This window comes from Glycine max, chromosome 15, assembly GCF_000004515.6.
Source record: "Glycine max cultivar Williams 82 chromosome 15, Glycine_max_v4.0, whole genome shotgun sequence".
In the NCBI taxonomy this organism is placed as follows: domain Eukaryota; kingdom Viridiplantae; phylum Streptophyta; class Magnoliopsida; order Fabales; family Fabaceae; genus Glycine; species Glycine max.
Window position 1 is genome coordinate 12,910,208 of NC_038251.2, and position 5,126 is coordinate 12,915,333.

At 30.1% G+C, this 5,126-nt stretch overlaps 1 long non-coding RNA gene across 1 annotated transcript; it reads right to left on the reverse strand.

Annotated features, from left to right (window-relative positions):
- Positions 1-2,537: 2,537 nt before the first annotated feature.
- On the reverse strand, positions 2,538-4,232 carry LOC121173623 (uncharacterized). The gene is made up of 2 exons (XR_005888836.1): positions 3,544-4,232; positions 2,538-3,449 (listed from the first exon to the last, which is right to left on the reverse strand). It is a non-coding gene; the product is annotated as an uncharacterized lncRNA (long non-coding RNA).
- Between the last annotated feature and the right edge of the window lie 894 nt (positions 4,233-5,126).

Below are 5,126 nucleotides of genomic sequence, written 5' to 3' on the forward strand. Positions count from 1 at the left end.
ATAAATTGTTTTATATACTGTTGTTACATTTTAATTAAATTCATAGTATTAAAAGTTGTTGGCACAAGTAGTTTGATACTTAAGTCCTTTAATCAGGGCCTGGTGTTCAATCTTTAGTTTGGACATAGAGTCATAACTAGAGTCATTCCTTACCTCAATGTAGTTGCTCAAACGTTCTCCGTTAGCAATTGTGGCATTTTCAGTACTTTCTAGAACTTTTCCTCTGGTTGCTCTGTTAGGATTCTTGAGCGTTAGAGAAAAAGAAACAAAGAACATAGAAAATGCACTTTGTAAAATTGTTCGGGATTAAAAGCTCCTTTATATAGTTAGAAATGTGATGGCTTAATTCTTATTCCTATTTTTTCTAATTTATTTTATTAATTATAAAAACATTTTTTCTCTCTATTAAATAAATAAAAAAGGAATACATAAACATCTCTCTTATTTTCTAAAACTTTCTTTTTATTTTCTAAAAACTTGTATTTATTATTTATTCCAAACCTCTCTTTTCATTTAAATATAAACTCATTTATTTTAATTAAAACCCTTATAATTAATTTTTACAAAAAAATGGGTGTTACACGTAAGGAAATGATATGCATTAAATGCACCAAACTACCCTCTTTTTACCAGACGAATATCAAGGGAAAAAATAGGGAGATACTTGAAGTCGAGGCCTATATAAACTAGAAGCTTTTTAAAGTCAGGAGTTGATTTAGAGCTAGCAGTGACTTGGTAGAACAAAGAATATCGAGTGTTAATCAAACTCGAGGTAGAATTTGATTTATAAGAGCCAGAAGTGATCGTAACACAATACTTGTAACTTGTGAAAAGTTAATGAAACTTTGTTGGTTTACCAAGAACTGGACATAGCCTAAGTGGTAGAGATGAATTGTGTTTCGGTTGTCTTAAGATATATTTCATTTTTTGTGAACTCGTTTCTATCATCGTCTCAAGTGTTCTTGTAACAAAGTTTGTTACACTTCCTTAAAAAGTTATTTTCACATATGAAAAACTTTGTCGGTTTGAAAAAGTTTTCAACAATTATGCTAAATCACAATTTAACTCCTCCTCTTCTTGTGATATTGTTAATGGATTAGCAAGTGTATCAATGTGTCCCAAATAGTAAAGTTAAAATGAAAGTTCGAGTATCGTATCCACAAAGACTTTGTTTGTACTTAGGTACATGAATATTTGATTAGTAAAATAAGTTAAAGAAAATTGATTTGAAAAGGTTATAAGAAAAAAATTGTAATTTAAATTGGCAGAAAATCTAATCAAATAAGAGGAGAAATTAAATAAGAATTTAAATTAATTAATTAAAGATAGAAAAGATGAGAAAATCCATTATTATTGTATAAGGAAAGTCAGAAGATGAGAATGCTGAGAACTTAGCCTACTAGAGTTACTATTTGATGTAATATTAATGATTTTTCTCTATTTATAATTATTCCAATTTGCACTTGCATCTACTAGTATACTCTAACTTTGGTCTCCACATGAAAGAGCTTAATTTATTTTCTCTTCCAAACCCCTTTGTAGAGCTAAAATAGTAAATTGAATTAAGAATAAAGATGTATAACAGGCTAAACAAATATCAACATATCCCTAATGATAACTTTATTTAGATATCATTTCTCAGTTCTATTAAAAAATAACATTTTCCAACGCTACCCCTAAAACTTATCATGAAAATGGGTGATCAAACCATAAACAATAATATTAAGCACAGGGAAATACAATGCAAATGTAATATTCATAAATAGATATAAAGATAAATTAGATCAAGAGTAGTTGGCTGTCAGGTTCCCAACAAAGGAAATTGAGGAAAAAAATGACTTCCAATGCCTACTTAATTATCCTTTTTCTAGCTTTTATTTTTTTTATAAGAAATTGTATTCTCTTTTGTGTATTTTTCCTTCTTCTATGTTCATCTTTTATATGTGCAGATTAGCTTAGTGCTAAGCGGGCTTCTCATGCTAAGTTCGCATTTACTTTCCTAAATTAGTCTATTTTGCTTAATGAGCTTTGCTTTCTATAATAGTCATTCTTTTCTTTAGTTATGTTTTTCCTAATTAGTCTTCTTTCCTTAATTAGTCATATTTTTCTTAATTATTCATGTTTTCTTGAGCTTTATTTTACTCACTAAGCATAATAAATTTATTATTTTTAATATTTGGTGTATAAAAACTTAAATGATGTTAATTTAACAATTATTTGCTCAAAAAAAATTAAGAGAGAAAAAAATATAAATTCCTATATCATTTAACCCTAAAATATATTCATAATTAGTAGTTATCAGATATTTGTCTTTATAATATCCATTTAATTTATGTGACAAAATTTATTTATGTATGATATGTTACATACATATAAATTCTATATATTTAACATTTATCAGTTCATGTGGTTCAATCATCGATTCTCATCATGAACTCATATATTTGAGTTATCTTTTCCTAATTATTCAATCATGAAATTAAGAGACGAGGTTAAACGGCTGAATATAGTTGAAGGCTTCCAACATGTTTACGGCATGTGAAAGAAAAATTACAAACATTCATAGAAGATTGGAATCATTATATACAAGAGAGGGATATATATCAAAGAAGTCAAGAAACAAAGAAAAAGGAAATAAAATAACATGAAAAAATAAACTGTGGTCATCATAAATTAATTGGTTTTTATGTCTAACAAGGAAATGAGTTGAAATAAATTGAATTGATCAGTTTCAAAACTTCATCCCTTTCTTCCATGGAAATTGCATATCATTGACCCCAACACATTATCATTCTCATCAATCTTTTACCATTACCCAAAACAAAAAGTAAATTCCCCTTTTGATTTTCAATTACCTATTGCTCTTGGTGAGATCAATTTCTTCAACTTTGCTCTCGAAGTACTACTTCAACCACAAAAGATCTAGCAAATGGGTCTGAACTTGGATCCAGTTTGTAGGTTTTTCCATCCTATTTATCCCAATTTATCTCCCATGTCTCTTTAAGAGGAATCATTTCTCTCATTTCAATCAAAAGATGTTATTGTATTCAATTTGCTAATAGAAATCCTTGAAGACAATAACATCCTTGAATTCAAATCAATGAAAGGAATCCTCTTAGTGTATTTAAGGAGACATGAGAGATAAATTGAGATGAATAGGATGGAAAAGCCTACACACTCGATCCAAGTTGAAACCCATTTGCTAAACCTTTGTGGTTGAAGTAGTACTTGGAGAAAATTTGAGGATAGTGAACCCACCAAGAACAATAGGAAATTAAGTATCCAAAAGGGGCATTTACCTCTTGTTAGTGAAGGGCTTCTGATCTTGTTGGATTGTCTTGGGAGAAGATAGATTTACATATGTGTTAATTCTTCTTCATATCCTTGATCAAGATTTCTAGGACGAGCCAAGCTCAAAAACAATTTGACTTTCTCCCTGACTACATTCACTAAAAAATAAATAATTAAGGTGTTAATAATTAAATATATTAATAATCGATTCACAGACAACATGCACGTGAGAAAGATATAGATGTGACCTACTAGTAAGTACATTGGAAGCATTAGGAACCATAGCAATATAGTAGAGAGAAGTGAAAAATGAAGGATTGGGTTCGTGTGTGTTATATTACTTGGATTTATGTCTATAAAGACTACAAACCCAAACCTTGTACACTACGGACACTCATAGGCACAATTATTCTCTCCTCTGTTCTTACTAAGGTTACATATATACTGATGGAGGCTATGGTTGGAGGCTGAATCCTCAATTCTGACTGAGGTTACATATATATGTGGATGGAGTTAGGGTTGGAGAGTTAACAATGTTTCATATCGTAGGAAAGTAATTTTGAACCCTTAGATATATTGGTTTTTAAATTAATGGTTAGGATTTTTTTTTCTTTTTATTTTATTTTCTCTCTCTCCCAATTATCCTTTTTTTTCTCTTCATCTTTGTCCCTTCTCCATTTCCATCTTCTTTCCCCAGACTTAGATCCACTCCTTTGATGTTGTCGAAACTGATAGCAATCTTTGGAAGAATATCACGAGTGACTTGTATGTCATCGTTTCGGTGTCGCATGCCTCAGTGGTACACATGTGCATTCTCGTATGCCACGTGGGTTTTCATGTCAAACCACCATCACCATCACAACAAAGAGACCATGATCCCCCTACCATAAACCCAGCTTCATCTTCGCCTCACCCTAGATCATTAACCAAACTCATAAAACCAATGCACTTATGGATTTGGTTTCAGTTTGCTGATTGTAGCTTCCATATTTTGTAATTAACGGAGTTGGTAATTTTGAATTTTGGAATTCTGGTATGTTGGTTTTTGATTTGGGTAAATTTAATTTCTATACTTTAAATCTTATTTTGAAAATTTTCTTTGATAATTTGATTTTGGATTCCCAATATGGATTCCTAATTTTGTAACTATTGAATTTAGTTTGCTAATAATTTTGGGTAAATGTTTTTAAAATTCTTATATTGGCTTGCAGACCTTGGTAAATATGATTTTTTAAGTATTGATGTTGAGTAAATTTGATTTTTTTATAATTAGTATAATTGTTTAATCTTATTTAGGTAAATATGATTTTTGAATTTTGATGTATCCTAAATGATGAACTAAAGCCATATCACGGTACAGAAATAAAGTTTACCTTCTTCATTGTCATCAAAGAATAAGTCAGGCCACAAAATTTGAAAAATCACAAATGATGCAATATATATGTTGACAATCATGCATCCAATAGACTCGGCTCTACATTCTAAAACACTTAACAACTAATTAGTCATGTCCCATGACATGGTACAATAAAATCAATGCCAATAACTTAAAGGTGAAAAGGCAACACATATATCAAAAATCATTCAACTGACATTAGTACTAACTATGAAGCAATTATTGACATTGTTAGGACACGCATATGGTAGTGGTTGCTACCACAACCTAAGATTTTTCAGTGACCTTCCACATGTGGAATCACATTATAATTCACTAACTTTTTCATATAATCTAGTCACAAACTAAATGCATGCTCACAACAACAAAAAAAATGAACTTAAGAGTGCGTTGAAGAAGACAACCACCAAACATTTTCCTTGAGTTATTATGCGTAGAA